Below are 22211 nucleotides of genomic sequence, written 5' to 3' on the forward strand. Positions count from 1 at the left end.
TTGAGAGTGAGGGGAGTGGGGAGCGAGGGCACTGTGACCCTCCCCCAGACACTGCAATGTTGAGATTGAGGGGAGTGGGGAGTGAGGGCACTGTGACCCTCCCCCAGACACTGCAATGTTGAGAGTGAGAGGAGTGGGGAGTGAGGGCAATGTGACCCTCCCCCGGAATCTGCAATGTTGAGAGTGAGGGGAGTGGGGAGTGAGGGCACTGTGACCCTGCCCCAGACACTGCAATGTTGAGAGTGAGGGCACTGTGACCCTTCCCCAGACACTGCAATGTTGAGAGTGAGGGGAATGGGGAGTGAGGGCACTGTGACCCTGCCCTAGACACTGCAATGTTGAGAGTGAGGGGACTGGGGAGAGAGGGCACTGTGACCCTGCCCTAGACACTGCAATGTTGAGAGTGAGGGGAGTGGGGAGTGAGTGCACTGTGACCCTCCCCCAGGCACTGCAATGTTGAGAGTGAGGGGAGTGGGGAGTGAGGGCACTGTGACCCTGCACTAGACACTGCAATGTTGAGAGTGAGTACACTGTGACCCTCCCCCAGACACTGCAATGTTGAGAGTGAGGGGAGTGGGGAGTGAGGACACTGTGACCCTCCCCCAGACACTGCAATGTTGAGAGTGAGGACACTGTGACCCTGCCCCAGACACTGCAATGTTGAGAGTGAGGGGAGTGAGGGCACTGTGTCCCTCCCCCAGACACTGCAATGTTGAGAGTGAGGGGAGTGGGGAGTGAGGGCACTGTGACCCTGCCCCAGACACTGCAATGTTGAGAGTGAGGGGAGTGAGGGCACTGTGACCCTGCCCTAGACACTGCAATGTTGAGATTGAGAGGAGTGGGGATTGAGGACACTGTGACCCTGCCCCAGACACTGCAATGTTGAGAGTGAGGGGAGTGAGGGCACTGTGACCCTCCCCCAGACACTGCAATGTTGAGAGTGAGGGGAGTGGGGATTGAGGACACTGTGACCCTGCCCCAGACACTGCAATGTTGAGAGTGAGGGGAGTGTGGACACTGTGACCCTCCCCCAGACACTGCAATGTTGAGAGTGAGTGGAATGGGGAGTGGGGGCTCTGTGACCCTGCCCTAGACACTGCAATGTTGAGAGTGAGGGGACTGGGGAGTGAGGGCACTGTGACCCTGCTCTAGACACTGCAATGTTGAGAGTGAGGGGAGTGGGGAGTGAGGGCACTGTGACCCTCCCCCAGACACTGCAATGTTGAGAGTGAGGGGAGTGGGAAGTGAGGGCACTGTGACCCTCCCCCAGACACTGCAATGTTGAGAGTGAGGGGAGTGGGGAGTGAGGGCACTGTGACCCTCCCCCAGACACTGCAATGTTGAGAGTGAGTGGAGTGGGGAATGAGGGCACTGTTACCCTGCCCTAGACACTGCAATGTTGAGAGTGAGGGGAGTGGGGAGTGAGGGCACTGTGACCCTCCCCCAGACACTGCAATGTTGAGAGTGAGAGGAGTGGGGAGTGAGGGCAATGTGACCCTCCCACGGAATCTGCAATGTTGAGAGTGAGGGGAGTGGGGAGTGAGGGCACTGTGACCCTGCCCCAGACACTGCAATGTTGAGAGTGAGGGCACTGTGACCCTTCCCCAGACACTGCAATGTTGAGAGTGAGGGGAATGGGGAGTGAGGGCACTGTGACCCTGCCCTAGACACTGCAATGTTGAGAGTGAGGGGACTGGGGAGTGAGGGCACTGTGACCCTGCCCTAGACACTGCAATGTTGAGAGTGAGGGGAGTGGGGAGTGAGTGCACTGTGACCCTCCCCCAGACACTGCAATGTTGAGAGTGAGGGCACTGTGACCCTTCCCCAGACACTGCAATGTTGAGAGTGAGGGGAATGGGGAGTGAGGGCACTGTGACCCTGCCCTAGACACTGCAATGTTGAGAGTGAGGGGACTGGGGAGTGAGGGCACTGTGACCCTGCCCTAGACACTGCAATGTTGAGAGTGAGGGGAGTGGGGAGTGAGTGCACTGTGACCCTCCCCCAGACACTGCAATGTTGAGAGTGAGGGGAGTGGGGAGTGAGGGCACTGTGACCCTGCCCTAGACACTGCAATGTTGAGAGTGAGGACACTGTGACCCTCCCCCAGACACTGCAATGTTGAGAGTGAGGGGAGTGGGGAGTGAGGACACTGTGACCCTGCCCCAGACACTGCAATGTTGAGAATGGGGGTGTGAGGGCACCGTGACCCTCCCGCAGACACTGCAATGTTGAGAGTGAGGGGAGTGGGGATTGAGGACACTGTGACCCTGCCCCAGACACTGCAATGTTGAGAGTGAGGGGAGTGAGGGCACTGTGACCCTCCCCCAGACACTGCAATGTTGAGAGTGAGGGGAGTGGGGAGTGTGGGCACTGTGACCCACCCCCAGACACTGCAACGTTGAGAGTGAGGGGAGTGGGGAGTGAGGGCACTTGACCCTCCCCCAGACACTGCAATGTTGAGAGTGAGGGGAGTGGGGAGTGTGGACACTGTGACCCTGCCCCAGACACTGCAATGTTGAGAGTGAGGGGAGTGGGGATTGAGGTCACTGTGACCCTGCCCCAGACACTGCAATGTTGAGAGTGAGGGGAGTGTGGACACTGTGACCCTCCCCCAGACACTGCAATGTTGAGAGTGAGTGGAATGGGGAGTGGGGGCTCTGTGACCCTGCCCTAGACACTGCAATGTTGAGAGTGAGGGGACTGGGGAGTGAGGGCACTGTGACCCTGCTCTAGACACTGCAATGTTGAGAGTGAGGGGAGTGGGGAGTGAGGGCACTGTGACCCTCCCCCAGACACTGCAATGTTGAGAGTGAGGGGAGTGGGGAGTGAGGGCACTGTGACCCTCCCCCAGACACTGCAATGTTGAGAGTGAGGGGAGTGAGGGCACTGTGTCCCTCCCCCAGACACTGCAATGTTGAGAGTGAGGGGAGTGGGGAGTGAGGGCACTGTGACCCTGCCCCAGACACTGCAATGTTGAGAGTGAGGGGAGTGAGGGCACTGTGACCCTGCCCTAGACACTGCAATGTTGAGATTGAGAGGAGTGGGGATTGAGGACACTGTGACCCTGCCCCAGACACTGCAATGTTGAGAGTGAGGGGAGTGAGGGCACTGTGACCCTCCCCCAGACACTGCAATGTTGAGAGTGAGGGGAGTGGGGATTGAGGACACTGTGACCCTGCCCCAGACACTGCAATGTTGAGAGTGAGGGGAGTGTGGACACTGTGACCCTCCCCCAGACACTGCAATGTTGAGAGTGAGTGGAATGGGGAGTGGGGGCTCTGTGACCCTGCCCTAGACACTGCAATGTTGAGAGTGAGGGGACTGGGGAGTGAGGGCACTGTGACCCTGCTCTAGACACTGCAATGTTGAGAGTGAGGGGAGTGGGGAGTGAGGGCACTGTGACCCTCCCCCAGACACTGCAATGTTGAGAGTGAGGGGAGTGGGGAGTGAGGGCACTGTGACCCTCCCCCAGACACTGCAATGTTGAGAGTGAGGGGAGTGGGGAGTGAGGGCACTGTGACCCTCCCCCAGACACTGCAATGTTGAGAGTGAGTGGAGTGGGGAATGAGGGCACTGTTACCCTGCCCTAGACACTGCAATGTTGAGAGTGAGGGGAGTGGGGAGTGAGGGCACTGTGACCCTCCCCCAGACACTGCAATGTTGAGAGTGAGAGGAGTGGGGAGTGAGGGCAATGTGACCCTCCCACGGAATCTGCAATGTTGAGAGTGAGGGGAGTGGGGAGTGAGGGCACTGTGACCCTGCCCCAGACACTGCAATGTTGAGAGTGAGGGCACTGTGACCCTTCCCCAGACACTGCAATGTTGAGAGTGAGGGGAATGGGGAGTGAGGGCACTGTGACCCTGCCCTAGACACTGCAATGTTGAGAGTGAGGGGACTGGGGAGTGAGGGCACTGTGACCCTGCCCTAGACACTGCAATGTTGAGAGTGAGGGGAGTGGGGAGTGAGTGCACTGTGACCCTCCCCCAGACACTGCAATGTTGAGAGTGAGGGCACTGTGACCCTTCCCCAGACACTGCAATGTTGAGAGTGAGGGGAATGGGGAGTGAGGGCACTGTGACCCTGCCCTAGACACTGCAATGTTGAGAGTGAGGGGACTGGGGAGTGAGGGCACTGTGACCCTGCCCTAGACACTGCAATGTTGAGAGTGAGGGGAGTGGGGAGTGAGTGCACTGTGACCCTCCCCCAGACACTGCAATGTTGAGAGTGAGGGGAGTGGGGAGTGAGGGCACTGTGACCCTGCCCTAGACACTGCAATGTTGAGAGTGAGGACACTGTGACCCTCCCCCAGACACTGCAATGTTGAGAGTGAGGGGAGTGGGGAGTGAGGACACTGTGACCCTGCCCCAGACACTGCAATGTTGAGAATGGGGGTGTGAGGGCACCGTGACCCTCCCGCAGACACTGCAATGTTGAGAGTGAGGGGAGTGGGGATTGAGGACACTGTGACCCTGCCCCAGACACTGCAATGTTGAGAGTGAGGGGAGTGAGGGCACTGTGACCCTCCCCCAGACACTGCAATGTTGAGAGTGAGGGGAGTGGGGAGTGTGGGCACTGTGACCCACCCCCAGACACTGCAACGTTGAGAGTGAGGGGAGTGGGGAGTGAGGGCACTTGACCCTCCCCCAGACACTGCAATGTTGAGAGTGAGGGGAGTGGGGAGTGTGGACACTGTGACCCTGCCCCAGACACTGCAATGTTGAGAGTGAGGGGAGTGGGGATTGAGGTCACTGTGACCCTGCCCCAGACACTGCAATGTTGAGAGTGAGGGGAGTGTGGACACTGTGACCCTCCCCCAGACACTGCAATGTTGAGAGTGAGTGGAATGGGGAGTGGGGGCTCTGTGACCCTGCCCTAGACACTGCAATGTTGAGAGTGAGGGGACTGGGGAGTGAGGGCACTGTGACCCTGCTCTAGACACTGCAATGTTGAGAGTGAGGGGAGTGGGGAGTGAGGGCACTGTGACCCTCCCCCAGACACTGCAATGTTGAGAGTGAGGGGAGTGGGGAGTGAGGGCACTGTGACCCTCCCCCAGACACTGCAATGTTGAGAGTGAGGGGAGTGGGGAGTGAGGGCACTGTGACCCTCCCCCAGACACTGCAATGTTGAGAGTGAGTGGAGTGGGGAATGAGGGCACTGTTACCCTGCCCTAGACACTGCAATGTTGAGAGTGAGGGGAGTGGGGAGTGAGGGCACTGTGACCCTCCCCCAGACACTGCAATGTTGAGAGTGAGAGGAGTGGGGAGTGAGGGCAATGTGACCCTCCCACGGAATCTGCAATGTTGAGAGTGAGGGGAGTGGGGAGTGAGGGCACTGTGACCCTGCCCCAGACACTGCAATGTTGAGAGTGAGGGCACTGTGACCCTTCCCCAGACACTGCAATGTTGAGAGTGAGGGGAATGGGGAGTGAGGGCACTGTGACCCTGCCCTAGACACTGCAATGTTGAGAGTGAGGGGACTGGGGAGTGAGGGCACTGTGACCCTGCCCTAGACACTGCAATGTTGAGAGTGAGGGGAGTGGGGAGTGAGTGCACTGTGACCCTCCCCCAGACACTGCAATGTTGAGAGTGAGGGCACTGTGACCCTTCCCCAGACACTGCAATGTTGAGAGTGAGGGGAATGGGGAGTGAGGGCACTGTGACCCTGCCCTAGACACTGCAATGTTGAGAGTGAGGGGACTGGGGAGTGAGGGCACTGTGACCCTGCCCTAGACACTGCAATGTTGAGAGTGAGGGGAGTGGGGAGTGAGTGCACTGTGACCCTCCCCCAGACACTGCAATGTTGAGAGTGAGGGGAGTGGGGAGTGAGGGCACTGTGACCCTGCCCTAGACACTGCAATGTTGAGAGTGAGGACACTGTGACCCTCCCCCAGACACTGCAATGTTGAGAGTGAGGGGAGTGGGGAGTGAGGACACTGTGACCCTGCCCCAGACACTGCAATGTTGAGAATGGGGGTGTGAGGGCACCGTGACCCTCCCGCAGACACTGCAATGTTGAGAGTGAGGGGAGTGGGGATTGAGGACACTGTGACCCTGCCCCAGACACTGCAATGTTGAGAGTGAGGGGAGTGAGGGCACTGTGACCCTCCCCCAGACACTGCAATGTTGAGAGTGAGGGGAGTGGGGAGTGTGGGCACTGTGACCCACCCCCAGACACTGCAACGTTGAGAGTGAGGGGAGTGGGGAGTGAGGGCACTTGACCCTCCCCCAGACACTGCAATGTTGAGAGTGAGGGGAGTGGGGAGTGTGGACACTGTGACCCTGCCCCAGACACTGCAATGTTGAGAGTGAGGGGAGTGGGGATTGAGGTCACTGTGACCCTGCCCCAGACACTGCAATGTTGAGAGTGAGGGGAGTGGGGAGTGAGGGCACTGTGACCCTCCCCCAGACATTGCAATGTTGAGAGTGAGGGGAGTGGGGAGTGAGGGCACTGTGACCCTCCCCCAGACACTGCAATGTTGAGAGTGAGGGGAGTGAGGACACTGTGACCCTGCCCCAGACACTGCAATGTTGAGACCGAGGGGAGTGGGGAGTGAGGGCACGTGACCCTCCCCCAGACACTGCAATGTTGAGAGTGAGGGGAGTGGGGAGTGGAGGCACGTGACCCTCCCCCAGACACTGCAATGTTGAGAGTGAGGGGAGTGGGGAGTGTGGACACTGTGACCCTCCCCAGACACTGCAATGTTGAGAGTGAGGGGAGTGGGGAGTAAGGGCACGGTGATCCTCCCCCAGACACTGCAATATTGAGAGTGAGGGGAGTGGGGAGTGAGGGCACTGTGACCCTGCCCTAGACACTGCAATGTTGAGAGTGAGGGGAGTGGGGAGTGAGGACACTGTGACCCTGCCGCAGACACTGCAATGTTGAGAGTGAGGGGAGTGGGGAGTGAGGGCACTGTGACCCTGCCCGAGACACTGCAATGTTGAGAGTGAGGGGAGTGGGGAGTGAGGACACTGTGACCCTCCCCCAGACACTGCAATGTTGAGAGCGAGGGGACTGGGGAGTGAGAGCACTGTGACCCTGCCCTAGACACTGCAATGTTGAGTGTGAGGGGAGTGGGGAGTGAGGGCACTGTGACCCTCCCCCAGACACTGCAATGTTGAGAGTGAGGGGAGTGGGGAGTGGAGGCACGTGACCCTCCCCCAGACACTGCAATGTTGAGAGTGAGGGGAGTGGGGAGTGTGGACACTGTTACCCTGCCCGAGACACTGCAATGTTGAGAGTGAGGGGAGTGGGGAGTGAGGGCACTGTGACCCTCCCCCAGACACTGCAATGTTGAGAGTGAGAGGAGTGGGGAGTGAGGGCAATGTGACCCTCCCCCGGAATCTGCAATGTTGAGAGTGAGGGGAGTGGGGAGTGAGGGCACTGTGACCCTGCCCCAGACACTGCAATGTTGAGAGTGAGGGCACTGTGACCCTTCCCCAGACACTGCAATGTTGAGAGTGAGGGGAATGGGGAGTGAGGGCACTGTGACCCTGCCCTAGACACTGCAATGTTGAGAGTGAGGGGACTGGGGAGTGAGGGCACTGTGACCCTGCCCTAGACACTGCAATGTTGAGAGTGAGGGGAGTGGGGAGTGAGTGCACTGTGACCCTCCCCCAGACACTGCAATGTTGAGAGTGAGGGGAGTGGGGAGTGAGGGCACTGTGACCCTGCCCTAGACACTGCAATGTTGAGAGTGAGGACACTGTGACCCTCCCCCAGACACTGCAATGTTGAGAGTGAGGGGAGTGGGGAGTGAGGACACTGTGAACCTCCCCCAGACACTGCAATGTTGAGAGTGAGGGCACTGTGACCCTCCCCCAGACACTGCAATGTTGAGATTGAGAGGAGTGGGGATTGAGGACACTGTGACCCTGCCCCAGACACTGCAATGTTGAGAGTGAGAGGAGTGGGGATTGAGGACACTGTGACCCTGCCCCAGACACTGCAATGTTGAGAATGGGGGTGTGAGGGCACCGTGACCCTCCCGCAGACACTGCAATGTTGAGAGTGAGGGGAGTGGGGATTGAGGACACTGTGACCCTGCCCCAGACACTGCAATGTTGAGAGTGAGGGGAGTGAGGGCACTGTGACCCTCCCCCAGACACTGCAATGTTGAGAGTGAGGGGAGTGGGGAGTGTGGGCACTGTGACCCTCCCCCAGACACTGCAATGTTGAGAGTGAGGGGAGTGGGGAGTGTGGGCACTGTGACCCACCCCCAGACACTGCAATGTTGAGAGTGAGTGGAGTGGGGAGTGAGGGCACTGTGACCCTGCTCTAGACACTGCAATGTTGAGAGTGAGGGGACTGGGGAGTGAGGGCACTGTGACCCTGCTCTAGACACTGCAATGTTGAGAGTGAGGGGAGTGGGGAGTGAGGGCACTGTGACCCTCCCCCAGACACTGCAATGTTGAGAGTGAGGGGAGTGGGGAGTGAGGGCACTGTGACCCTCCCCCAGACACTGCAATGTTGAGAGTGAGGGGAGTGGGGAGTGAGGGCACTGTGACCCTCCCCCAGACACTGCAATGTTGAGAGTGAGTGGAGTGGGGAATGAGGGCACTGTTACCCTGCCTTAGACACTGCAATGTTGAGAGTGAGGGGCGTGGGGAGTGAGGGCACTGTGACCCTCCCCCAGACACTGCAATGTTGAGAGTGAGAGGAGTGGGGAGTGAGGGCAATGTGACCCTCCCCCGGAATCTGCAATGTTGAGAGTGAGGGGAGTGGGGAGTGAGGGCACTGTGACCCTGCCCCAGACACTGCAATGTTGAGAGTGAGGGCACTGTGACCCTTCCCCAGACACTGCAATGTTGAGAGTGAGGGGAATGGGGAGTGAGGGCACTGTGACCCTGCCCTAGACACTGCAATGTTGAGAGTGAGGGGACTGGGGAGTGAGGGCACTGTGACCCTGCCCTAGACACTGCAATGTTGAGAGTGAGGGGAGTGGGGAGTGAGTGCACTGTGACCCTCCCCCAGACACTGCAATGTTGAGAGTGAGGGGAGTGGGGAGTGAGGGCACTGTGACCCTGCCCTAGACACCGCAATGTTGAGAGTGAGGACACTGTGACCCTCCCCCAGACACTGCAATGTTGAGAGTGAGGGGAATGGGGAGTGAAGGCACTGTGACCCTGCCCTAGACACTGTAATGTTGAGAGTGAGGGGACTGGGGAGTGAGGGCACTGTGACCCTGCCCTAGACACTGCAATGTTGAGAGTGAGGGGAGTGGGGAGTGAGTGCACTGTGACCCTCCCACAGACACTGCAATGTTGAGAGTGAGGGGAGTGGGGAGTGAGGGCACTGTGACCCTGCCCTAGACACTGCAATGTTGAGAGTGAGGACACTGTGACCCTCCCCCAGACACTGCAACGTTGAGAGTGAGGGGAGTGGGGAGTGAGGACACTGTGACCCTCCCCCAGACACTGCAATGTTGAGAGTGAGGGCACTGTGACCCTCCCCCAGACACTGCAATGTTGAGAGTGAGGGGAGTGGGGATTGAGGACACTGTGACCCTGCCCCAGACACTGCAATGTTGAGAGTCGTGGGAGTGAGGGCACCGTGACCCTCCCCCAGACACTGCAATGTTGAGAGTGAGGGGAGTGGGGAGTGAGGGCATTGTGACCCTCCCCCAGACACTGCAATGTTGAGAGTGAGGGGAATGGGGAGTGAAGGCACTGTGACCCTGCCCTAGACACTGCAATGTTGAGAGTGAGGGGACTGGGGAGTGAGGGCACTGTGACCCTGCCCTAGACACTGCAATGTTGAGAGTGAGGGGAGTGGGGAGTGAGTGCACTGTGACCCTCCCCCAGACACTGCAATGTTGAGAGTGAGGGCACTGTGACCCTCCCCCAGACACTGCAATGTTGAGAGTGAGGGGAGTGGGGATTGAGGACACTGTGACCCTGCCCCAGACACTGCAATGTTGAGAGTCGTGGGAGTGAGGGCACCGTGACCCTCCCCCAGACACTGCAATGTTGAGAGTGAGGGGAGTGGGGAGTGAGGGCATTGTGACCCTCCCCCAGACACTGCAATGTTGAGAGTGAGGGGAATGGGGAGTGAAGGCACTGTGACCCTGCCCTAGACACTGCAATGTTGAGAGTGAGGGGACTGGGGAGTGAGGGCACTGTGACCCTGCCCTAGACACTGCAATGTTGAGAGTGAGGGGACTGGGGAGTGAGGGCACTGTGACCCTGCCCTAGACACTGCAATGTTGAGAGTGAGGGGAGTGGGGAGTGAGGGCACTGTGACCCTGCCCTAGACACTGCAATGTTGAGAGTGAGGACACTGTGACCCTCCCCCAGACACTGCAACGTTGAGAGTGAGGGGAGTGGGGAGTGAGGACACTGTGACCCTCCCCCAGACACTGCAATGTTGAGAGTGAGGGCACTGTGACCCTCCCCCAGACACTGCAATGTTGAGAGTGAGGGGAGTGGGGATTGAGGACACTGTGACCCTGCCCCAGACACTGCAATGTTGAGAGTGAGGGGAGTGAGGGCACTGTGACCCTCCCCCAGACACTGCAATGTTGAGAGTGAGGGGAGTGGGGAGTGAGGGCATTGTGACCCTCCCCCAGACACTGCAATGTTGAGAGTGAGGGGAATGGGGAGCGGGGGCACTGTGACCCTGCCCCAGACACCACAATGTTGAGAGTGAGGGGAGTGAGGGCACTGTGACCCTCCCCCAGACACTGCAATGTTGAGAGTGATGGGAGTGGGGAGTGAGGGCATGTGACCCTGTCCCAGACACTGCAATGTTGAGAGTGAGGGCAGTGGGGAGTGAGGGCACGTGACCCTCCCCCAGACACTGCAATGTTGAGAGTGAGGGGAGTGGGGAGTGTGGACACTGTGACCCTCCCCAGACACTGCAATGTTGAGAGTGAGGGGTGTGGGGAGTGAGGGCAATGTGACCCTCCCCCGGAATCTGCAATGTTGAGAGTGAGGGGAGTGGGGAGTGAGGGCACTGTGACCCTCCCCTAGACACTGCAATGTTGAGAGTGAGGGGAGTGGGGAGTGAGGACACTGTGACCCTGTCCCAGACACTGCAATGTTGAGAGTGAGGGCAGTGGGGAGTGAGGGCACGTGACCCTCCCCCAGACACTGCAATGTTGAGAGTGAGGGGAGTGGGGAGTGTGGACACTGTGACCCTCCCCAGACACTGCAATGTTGAGAGTGAGGGGTGTGGGGAGTGAGGGCAATGTGACCCTCCCCCGGAATCTGCAATGTTGAGAGTGAGGGGAGTGGGGAGTGTGGGCACTGTGACCCTCCCCCAGACACTGCAATGTTGAGAGTGAGGGGAATGGGGAGTGAGGCTGTGAACCTGCCCTAGACACTGCAATGTTGAGAGTGAGGGGACTGGGGAGTGTGGGCACTGTGACCCTGCCCTAGACACTGCAATGATGAGAGTGAGGTGAATGGGGAGTGAGGGCACTGTGACCCTCCCCCAGACACTGCAATGTTGAGAGTGAGGGGAGTGGGGAGTGTGGGCACTGTGACCCTCCCCCAGACACTGCAATGTTGAGAGTGAGCGGAGTGGGGAGTGAGGGCAGTGTGACCCTTCCCCAGACACTGCAATGTTGAGAGTGAGGGGAATGGGGAGTGAGGGCACTGTGACCCTGCCCTAGACACTGCAATGTTGAGAGTGAGGACACTGTGACCCTCCCCCAGACACTGCAATGTTGAGAGTGAGGGCACTGTGACCCTGCCCTAGACACTGCAATGTTGAGAGTGAGGGGAGTGGGGAGTGAGGGCAGTGTGACCCTCCCCCAGACGCTGCAATGTTGAGAGTGAGGGGAGTGGGGAGTGAGGACACTGTGACCCTGCCCTAGACACTGCAATGTTTAGAGTGAGGGGAGTGAGGAGTGAGGGCAGTGTGACCCTCCCCCAGACACTGCAATGTTGAGAGTGAGGGGAGTGGGGAGTGAGGGCACTGTGACCCTCCCCCAGACACTGCAATGTTGAGAGTGAGGGGAGTGGGGAGTGAGGGCACTGTGACCCTCCCCCAGACACTGCAATGTTGAGAGTGAGGGGAGTGGGGTTTGAGGGCACTGTGACCCTCCCCCAGACACTGCAATGTTGAGAGTGAGGGGAGTGAGGGCACTGTGACCCTCTCCCAGACACTGCAATGTTGAGTGTGAGGGGAGTGGGGAGTGAGGGCACTGTGACCCTCCCCTAGACACTGCAATGCTGAGAGTGAGGACACTGTGACCCCCCCCCCCAGACACTGCAATGTTGAGAGTGAGGGGAGTGGGGATTGAGGACACTGTGACCCTCCCCCAGACACTGCAATGTTGAGAGTGAGGGGAGTGAGGGCACTGTGACCCTCTCCCAGACACTGCAATGTTGAGAGTGAGTGGAGTGGGGAGTGAGGGCACTGTGACCCTCCCCCAGACACTGCAATGTTGAGAGTGAGGGGAGTGGGGAGTGAGGGCACTGTGACCCTCACCCAGACACTGCAATGTTGAGAGGGAGGGGAATTGGGAGCGGGGGCACTGTGACCCTGCCCCAGATACTGCAATGTTGAGAGTGAGAGGAGTGGGGAGTGAGGGCACTGTGACCCTCCCCCAGACACTGCAATGTTGAGAGTGAGGGGAATTGGGAGCGGGGGCACTGTGACCCTCCCACAGACACTGAAATGTAGAGAGTGAGGGGAGTGGGGAGTGAGGGCACTGTGACCCTGCCCCAGACACTGCAATGTTGAGAGTGAGGGGAATGGGGAGTGAGGGCACTGTGACCCTGCCGTAGACACTGCAATATTGAGAGTGAGGGCACTGTGACCCTGCCCTAGACACTGCAATGTTGAGAGTGAGGGGAGTGGGGAGTGAGTGCACTGTGACCCTCCCCCAGACACTGCAATGTTGAGAGTGAGGGGAGTGGGGAGTGAGGGCACTGTGACCCTGCCCGAGACACTGCAATGTTGAGAGTGAGGACACTGTGACCCTCCCCAAGACACTGCAATGTTGAGAGTGAGGGGAGTGGGGAGTGAGGACACTGTGACCCTCCCCCAGACACTGCAATGTTGAGAGTGAGGGGAGTGGGGAGTGAGTGCACTGTGACCCTCCCCCAGACACTGCCATGTTGAGAGTGAGGGGAGTGGGGAGTGAGGACACTGTGACCCTCCCCCAGACACTGCAATGTTGAGAGTGAGGGCACTGTGACCCTGCCCTAGACACTGCAATGTTGAGAGTGAGGGGAGTGGGGAGTGAGTGCACTGTGACCCTCCCCCAGACACTGCAATGTTGAGAGTGAGGCGAGTGGGGAGTGAGGGCACTGTGACCCTGCCCTAGACACTGCAATGTTGAGAGTGAGGACACTGTGACCCTCCCCCAGACACTGCAATGTTGAGAGTGAGGGGAATGGGGAGTGAGGGCACTGTGACCCTGCCCTAGACACTGCAATGTTGAGAGTGAGGGGACTGGGGAGTGAGGGCACTGTGACCCTGCCCTAGACACTGCAATGTTGAGAGTGAGGGGAGTGGGGAGTGAGTGCACTGTGACCCTCCCCCAGACACTGCAATGTTGAGAGTGAGGGGAGTGGGGAGTGAGGACACTGTGACCCTCCCCCAGACACTGCAATGTTGAGAGTGAGGACACTGTGACCCTCCCCCAGACACTGCAATGTTGAGAGTGAGGGGAGTGGGGAGTGAGGACACTGTGACCCTCCCCCAGACACTGCAATGTTGAGAGTGAGGACACTGTGACCCTGCCCCAGACACTGCAATGTTGAGAGTGAGGGGAGTGAGGGCACTGTGTCCCTCCCCCAGACACTGCAATGTTGAGAGTGAGGGGAGTGGGGAGTGAGTGCACTGTGACCCTGCCCCAGACACTGCAATGTTGAGAGTGAGGGGAGTGAGGGCACTGTGACCCTCCCCCAGACACTGCAATATTGAGAGTGAGGGGAATGGGGAGCGGGGGCACTGTGACCCTGCCCCAGACACCACAATGTTGAGAGTGAGGGGAGTGAGGGCACTGTGACCCTCCCCCAGACACTGCAATGTTGAGAGTGATGGGAGTGGGGAGTGAGGGCACTGTGACCCTCCCCCAGACACTGCAATGTTGAGAGTGAGGGGAATTGGGAGCGGGGGCACTGTGACCCTGTCCCAGACACTGCAATGTTGAGAGTGAGGGCAGTGGGGAGTGAGGGCACGTGACCCTCCCCCAGACACTGCAATGTTGAGAGTGAGGGGAGTGGGGAGTGTGGACACTGTGACCCTCCCCAGACACTGCAATGTTGAGAGTGAGGGGTGTGGGGAGTGAGGGCAATGTGACCCTCCCCCAGATACTGGAATGTTAAGAGTGAGGGGAGTGGGGAGTGAGGGCACTGTGACCCTCCCCCAGACACTGCAATGTTGAGAGTGAGGGGAATGGGGAGTGAGGCTGTGACCCTGCCCTAGACACTGCAATGTTGAGAGTGAGGGGACTGGGGAGTGTGGGCACTGTGACCCTGCCCTAGACACTGCAATGATGAGAGTGAGGTGAGTGGGGAGTGAGGGCACTGTGACCCTCCCCCAGACACTGCAATGTTGAGAGTGAGGGGAGTGGGGAGTGTGGGCACTGTGACCCTCCCCCAGACACTGCAATGTTGAGAGTGAGGGGAGTGGGGAGTGAGGGCAGTGTGACCCTCCCCCAGACACTGCAATGTTGAGAGTGAGGGGAATGGGGAGTGAGGGCACTGTGACCCTGCCCTAGACACTGCAATGTTGAGAGTGAGGACACTGTGACCCTCCCCCAGACACTGCAATGTTGAGAGTGAGGGCACTGTGACCCTGCCCTAGACACTGCAATGTTGAGAGTGAGGGGAGTGGGGAGTGAGGGCAGTGTGACCCTCCCCCAGACGCTGCAATGTTGAGAGTGAGGGGAATGGGGAGTGAGGGCAGTGTGACCCTGCCCTAGACACTGCAATGTAGAGAGTGAGGGGAGTGAGGAGTGAGGGCAGTGTGACCCTCCCCCAGACACTGCAATGTTGAGAGTGAGGGGAGTGAGGGCAGTGTGACCCTCCCCCAGACGCTGCAATGTTGAGAGTGAGGGAAGTGGGGAGTGAGGACACTGTGACCCTGCCCTAGACACTGCAATGTTGATAGTGAGGGGAATGGGGAGTAAGGGCAATGTGACCCTGCCCCGGAATCTGCAATGTTGAGAGTGAGGGGAGTGGGGAGTGAGGGCACTGTGACCCTGCCCCAGACACTGCAATGTTGAGAGTGAGGGGAGTGGGGAGTGAGGGCACTGTGACCCTCCCCCAGACACTGCAATGTTGAGAGTGAGGGGAGTGGGGAGTGTGGGCACTGTGACCCTCCCCCAGACACTGCAATGTTGAGAGTGAGCGGAGTGGGGAGTGAGGGCAGTGTGACCCTCCCCCAGACACTGCAATGTTGAGAGTGAGGGGAATGGGGAGTGAGGGCACTGTGACCCTGCCCTAGACACTGCAATGTTGAGAGTGAGGACACTGTGACCCTCCCCCAGACACTGCAATGTTGAGAGTGAGGGCACTGTGACCCTGCCCTAGACACTGCAATGTTGAGAGTGAGGGGAGTGGGGAGTGAGGGCACTGTGACCCTGCCCTAGACACTGCAATGTTGAGAGTGAGGACACTGTGACCCTCCCCCAGACACTGCAATGTTGAGAGTGAGGGCACTGTGACTCTGCCCTAGACACTGCAATGTTGAGAGTGAGGGGAGTGGGGAGTGAGGGCACTGTGACCCTGCCCTAGACACTGCAATGTTGAGAGTGAGGGGAGTGGGGAGTGAGGGCAGTGTGACCCTCCCCCAGACGCTGCAATGTTGAGAGTGAGGGGAGTGGGGAGTGAGGGCAGTGTGACCCTGCCCTAGACACTGCAATGTAGAGAGTGAGGGGAGTGAGGAGTGAGGGCAGTGTGACCCTCCCCCAGACACTGCAATGTTGAGAGTGAGGGGAGTGAGGGCAGTGTGACCCTCCCCCAGACGCTGCAATGTTGAGAGTGAGGGAAGTGGGGAGTGAGGACACTGTGACCCTCCCCCAGACACTGCAATGTTGAGAGTGAGGGGAGTGAGGGCAGTGTGACCCTGCCCTAGACACTGCAATGTAGAGAGTGAGGGGAGTGGGGAGTGAGGGCACTGTGACCCTCCCCCAGACGCTGCAATGTTGAGAGTGAGAGGAGTGAGGGCAGTGTGACCCTCCCCCAGACGCTGCAATGTTGAGAGTGAGTGGAGTGGGGAGTGAGGGCAGTGTGACCCTCCCCCAGACACTGCAATGTTGAGAGTGAGGGGAGTGAGGAGTGAGGGCACTGTGACCCTACCCCAGACACTGCAATGTTGAGAGTGAGGGGAGTGGGGAGTGAGGGGTGTGGACACGTGACCCTCCAACACTGAATGGGGAGACTGCGTCTGCGCAGAAGTGATCTCCCACCCAGCCCGCTGTACGCATGCGTACCTCAATCTCCGCCCAGTTACCACTTGATTTTATTTTTCAACTTCCCCTCCCTCCGCCGACGCTGTGTGCTCTCACTCCGAGAAGACGTGGAGAGCAGAGGCGCGCTGTGGACCTTTCACCGGGACGCCGAGGGTTTTAATCGGCAATCCATCCCCCTCCCGCCCGACGCCACCGGCCGACTGTTAGCGTGCTGACGTCAGCTCGCCACCCGCTTTGCGTTGATTGGCAAGTTTCTCCGACCAATAAGGGAAGCCGCCTTGCCAGAGGGCGTGGCCCTATCATGATTGACAGTGCCTTGAACCAACCGGCTCGACTCCAGCTCATTCCGTTGCGGAGTATTCCTGCCTCCTACCATTGTTTCGCGTCACTGCGTGAACAGGGCGGTACCCGCGTGTGGGCCGGACCAGTCGCTGAATGACACCCCTCCTGACCAATCACCATGCAGATATCCCCATTGCCTCTGCGGGCTCTGTTTGGTCGAGCCGCTCTCTGCTGAATATAGCCGGCGGTTCCTCGTGTTCCGATTGGTCCCTTGTTGGAGTGACACGTCTCACAGACGGATCGCTTGTCCATTCCCCGCCCCCAGCGCGCGGGCGCTCACCCATTGGCTCGCAGCGTCAAGGGGCGGGCGCCTGCCTCTGAACGTTTGTTGACCGTCGACGTCCGCCTTGATGGGCGTCCGGTCCGTCCAATGGAATCCCTCTCCCCGACGGCCGTCTGTCTTCATCACCCAATGGCGGACCGCCGACGACGTCGCCTGCGGTGAGCCTGACCGACGTCGTCCTCGACCAATCGGATTCCTGGCCCCGACTTCGGTGGGCGGGCCCTCTCCCGACCGACGTGCGCCTCGGCCAATGGAGATCCCCGTCGTCACTGGGAGGTCCGCCGCCGACCCTCGGTCCTCCAGCCAATCACCGAGCTGGAGGGGGGCGGGCGCCTGTGCTGCTGAGAGTTGCCAGCCTGCAAGGCCCCTTGTTGCCATCCCCCTCCTTTGGGGAGGAGTTTAGGGGATTGCATTGTCCCTGTTGCCAAAAGGGAAAAGAAAAGAGAGCAAAAAGGAGCAGTGTGCCATTGTGGAGGGGAGAGGATGCCCATGAGGGCTGCTCTTTACCCACCTGCCTGCTTATTCCTGGCTGGTGCATCTGCATCACCCCCCCCCTTTTTTGTTGATTTCTTTTTTTATTTTTAAAAAAAAAAGACTATTATTGTTTGGGGTTTGCATGAGCAGCTATTAGCAGCAGGGGCACCGGAGCAGCCCAGCCGGTGCACGAGGGAGGCCCCTGCACAAACCAGGCGCCTTTCCCTGACGATGTGAGCGGGTCCCTGCCCCGGCAGCCAAGACCCGGGGCGTGGGCGAAGCCTTCGAGGGACAGAGGAAGGAGCGTCTCCTCCCGCTCCGTGTGAGTATCCCGGGGGTGGCGGCGGGACCGTGCGAGCGAGACGTCTCCTCGGCGTGGGGACGGACCCCCCCCCCCCAGTCTGCTGACCGGGTCGGTGCCCAGGAGCCAGCGCGGCTGGGCCCCAAGTGGAGCCTGGACCGTGGACGGGGTTTGCGGTGGGTGGGTCAGTACAGGGGGCGGTTGGCGGAATTGAAGCCCTGACGTCCCCCGTTGCACGGTGGGCCAGGCCCGTGGTGGGGGGGTGATGATAAGCAGACCTACCCTTGCCCCCTCCCCCCCCTCGGAACCGGTCTGCCCGGGGTTTCGGCTGGGGGTTCCCGGCGGTGGGGGCTCCAGTCGAACGGGAGGTCGGACGCAGGCGAAAGGGGGGCTGCACAGCTTGGCGTTTGAAGGTCGGGGGTGTTCGAGTGAGGAAGGGGGAAACTGGCAGGGCAGGCGGAAAGGAAATGTTTCTGCTTGTTGGGGTGGGTGGGTGGGTGGGGGGGGGGGAATGGTGATCAGGGTGCAGCAATGTGCCCATCGGATGTAATTTTCCAAATCTTCCCCAGACCCAAGGAGAGTCCCATTGTATTGCAAAATAGTGGATGTAAGTATTTTATTCACGTAAATTAACTAGGCAGATAGAAAGCCGGCAATCACAGGCCAGTTGGTTTAACGTCTGTCCTAGAAACATAGAAAATAGTTGCTGGAGTAGATCATTCGGCCTTTCAAGTCTGCTCTGGTATTCAGTCAGCTCATGCTCGATCATCAGATCAGTCGCTGGTTTGTTCCTCACACACACACACAGACCTTTGATTGCTGTCATAGGGAAAATGTCAAACTATTATCAAAGATACATGTGCCCCTTATAGCATGGGACTCAGAAAAGTGCAGGATTATTGGGCAGGGGCGCTACAATTTTAAACAAGGAGGTCATATTGAACCGATATCTTGGAGTTCCTTGAGGGAGTGGTGAATGGAACGGCTAACTGGATGCTATCCTTTATTAGAAAAGGAACTGGCCATGAAAGGAAGGAATTTATGCTTCAGTTATATGGGGCATTGGTGCGGTCACATCTCCACTACAGTGTGCAGTCTTGATCTCCTTATTTAAGGAAAGATGTAAATGCATTGGAGGTGGCCGACTGGTGTGAGTGAGTTGCCTTATGAGCAAAAAATTGAATGGACTGAATTAGAACAAAGAACTTTGAATGCTGGAAATCTGAAACAAAACCAGAGACTGCTGGGGAGGCCGATCAAGTTTGATAGGTATCTGTGGCGAGAGAAAAGCAAAAGTTTAATGCTTTGAGTCCAGTGGCCGTTGTAATGCAGTCATAGTCACATGAAACCGCCCCTTGACCCACCATGTCTATGCTGACCAACAAATACCAAACTGTATTAATCCCGTTTGCTTGCACTTGGTCGGTGGCTGACTATGCAGTGGCATTTTAAGTGTTCATCCCGATGCTTAAATGTTGCGAGAGTACCTCCTTCACCAACTTCTTAGGACATAGCACTTAGAAAAGTACAGCGTAGAACAGGCCCAGTCTTGTGCTGAGGATTAATCCTAATGTAAAATAAAATAACTTAACCTACACACCCCTCATTTCACTGCTATCCATGTGCATGTGTGGTAGTCCCTTAAATGTCCCTAATGCCTCTGCTTCCAGCACCACCGGCAACGCATTCTTGGGCAGCACGTTCCATACTTCTCCCGCCCTCTGGGTGAAAACCTTTCTTTCTCCGATCTCCTCTAAACCACTTCCTCCGTTCCTTCAACCTGTGTACCCTATTGACGCCCCTCAAACCGATTCCTGCTGCCTCTGCTCCAGGGAAAACAAACCCAACCTTAGGCAATCTCTCCTCACAGCAGCCTTTTCATTCCAGGCACATCCTGGTAGAATCTCCGCTGCACATTCACCGGGGTAAATCACACCACGCAGTACTGTGGTGACCACAACTGCACACAGCATTCCACCTGTAGCCTCACCAAAGGGTTTATCAAGTCTTGCTGGAAAAGCGCAGCAGGTCAGGCAGCATCCAAGGAGCAGGAGAATCGACGTTTCGGGCATGAGCCCTGCTCCTGCTCCTTGGATGCTGCCTGACCTGCTGCGCTTTTCCAGCAACACATTTTCAGCTCTGATCTGCAGCCCTCACTTTCCCCTTTTATCAAGTCTTAACAAGACTTCCTTGCTCCTATCCCTTGGCTAATGGAGGCAACCAGTCTATCTGCCTCCTTCACCACCCTGTCTGTCTGTGCTGACACCTTTTTGGCCTTGTACACCAAGATACCCTTGTTCCTCACTACCCCACTAGGGACTACCATTCACCTTCCCTGATGAGACCTCCCAAAATACCTCGCCTCCCACTTAGCAGAATTACATGCCATCTGCCATTGCTCTGCCCAATTTGCCAGCTGATCGATATCAGACTGTAGCCTGAGACCATCCTCCTGAATAGATGCCACCTCTGAGCCAGGGAAGCCCAGGCTTGAGTCCCAACTGGTCCAGAGGCGTACCATGCCATCTCTGATTAGAAAATATGCAGGGCAGACCAGTGTTTGATCCTGAGTGGTCTTCGGAAGGTGGGCAGGGAAAGGACGTTTCCTCTTGTCACTCATCCCAGGATGAGGTTTGGACAGGGTCGGGGGTGGGGGCAGCTTTTTAAAAATTGTGGACCACCCTTTCAGGGCAAACACAGGGAGAATTCTAGTCATGGGGAGGAGTTGTGTGACGTTGGAACACTCTGCCTTGGAAAAGTGGTGAATGGGGATAGGGGGGGAATCGTTAAATATTTTAAGTCAGAGGTGGGTAGATTTTTAAGGCAAGGAATTGAACATGATTGGGATCGAAGGGAATATTGGAATTTTGAACAGAAACAGATCAGCCATGATCTTATTGCCTGGCAGGCCAGGCTTAAAGAGGGCAGTAACTTTCTCCTAATTTGTATATTTGTAAGTAACGCGCTGTAGATAGAAGGGATACAGTGGAGGTACTGTATTTAGAGTTACAGATGGCAGTTTATGAGATATTGCATCCAAGGTTATTGTAAATTATAAACACTCATGATGTAGGGCATAGGACGTGGATAGGGAATAAAAGTAGGCTGTTTAACAGAAGGGAGAGAGCAGGAATAAATGGAACCTTTTTTGGGTGACAGGTCGTCATGAACGCAGGCGTCAGTGCTAGGACCTCAACTCTTTACTGGAAAATGGGAAGCCTTCAGAAATAAGATAACAAGAATCCAGAGAAAGTGTATTCCCGTTCGGGTGAAAGGGAAGGCTGGTAGATACAGGGAATGCTGGATGACTAAAGAAATTGAAGGTTTGGTTAAGAAAAAGAAGGAAGCATATGCCAGGTATAGACAGGATAGATAGAGTGAATCCTGAGAAGAGTATAAAGGAAGTTGGAGTATACTTAAGAGGGAAATCAGGAGGGCAAAACGGGGACATGAGATAGCGTTGGCAAATAGAGTTAAGGAGAATCCAAAGGGTTTTTACAAATAGATTAAGGACAAAGGGTAACTAGGGAGAGAATAGGGCCCCTCTAAGATCAGCAAGACAGCCTTTGTGCGGAGCCACAGAAAATGGGGGAGATACTAAATGAATATTTTGCATCAGTATTTACTGTGGAAAAGGATATGGAAGATATAGACCGTAGGGAAATAGATGGTGACAGCTTGCAAAATGTTGCAGATTACAGAGGAGGAAGTGCTGGATGTCTTGAAACGGTTAAAGGTGGATAAATCCTCAGGACCTGATCAGGTGTACCCGAGAACTCTGTGGGAAGCTAGAGAAGTGATTGCTGGGCCTCTTGCTGAGATATTTGTATCATCGATAGTCACAGGTGAGGTGCCGGAAGACTGGAGGTTGGCAAACGTGGTGCCGCTGTTTAAGAAGGGCAGTAAAGACAAGCCAGGGAACTACAGACCGGTGAGCCTGACCTCAGTGTTGGAGGGAATCCTGAGGGACAGGATGTACATGTATTTGGAAAGGCAAGGACTGATTCGGGATAGTCAACATGGCTTTGTGCATTGGAAATCACGTCTCACAAACTTGATTGAGTTTTTTGAAGAAGTAACAAAGAGGATTGATGAGGGCAGAGCAGTAGATGTGATCTATATGGACTTCAGTAAGGCGTTCGACAAGGTTCCCCATGGGAGACTGATTACCAAAGTTAGATCTCATGGAATACAGGGAGAACTAGCCATTTGGATACTGAACTGGCTCAACAGTAGAAGACAGAGGGTGGTGGTGGAGGGTTGTTTTTCAGCCTGGAGGCCTGTGACCAGTGGAGTGCCACAAGAATCGGTGCTGGGTCCTCTACTTTTTATCATTTACATAAATGATTTGGATGCGAGCATAAGAGGAACAGTTAGTAAGTTTACAGATGACACCAAAATTGGAGGTGTAGTGGTCAGCGAAGAGGGTTACCTCAGATTAC

General features: G+C 57.0%; 1 protein-coding gene and 1 long non-coding RNA gene across 3 annotated transcripts in view; one reads left to right on the top strand and one right to left on the bottom strand.

Annotated features, from left to right (window-relative positions):
• LOC148144528 (uncharacterized) overlaps positions 1-16494 on the bottom strand; it is a 31489-nt gene extending 14995 nt beyond the window's left edge. The window contains exon 1 of the long non-coding RNA XR_015751509.1: positions 16391-16494. This is a non-coding gene — a long non-coding RNA (uncharacterized LOC148144528). The remainder of the gene's footprint in view (positions 1-16390) is intronic.
• LOC122545137 (uncharacterized) overlaps positions 1-22211 on the top strand; it is a 51644-nt gene that overhangs the window by 21029 nt on the left and 8404 nt on the right. The window contains exon 1 of one of the 2 annotated variants that reach the window (XM_087974810.1): positions 17343-17790. The exons of the other annotated variant lie outside the window; for it this stretch is intronic. The gene's annotated coding sequence lies outside the window, so the exon portion shown is untranslated. Of the gene's footprint in view, positions 1-17342; positions 17791-22211 lie in introns of those variants that run through there. 2 annotated transcript variants of the gene reach the window in all.

Source organism: Chiloscyllium plagiosum, unplaced genomic scaffold (assembly GCF_037043375.1).
Source record: "Chiloscyllium plagiosum isolate Xiang-an unplaced genomic scaffold, Cpla_swu_hap1 HiC_scaffold_27, whole genome shotgun sequence".
Lineage (NCBI taxonomy): Eukaryota > Metazoa > Chordata > Chondrichthyes > Orectolobiformes > Hemiscylliidae > Chiloscyllium > Chiloscyllium plagiosum.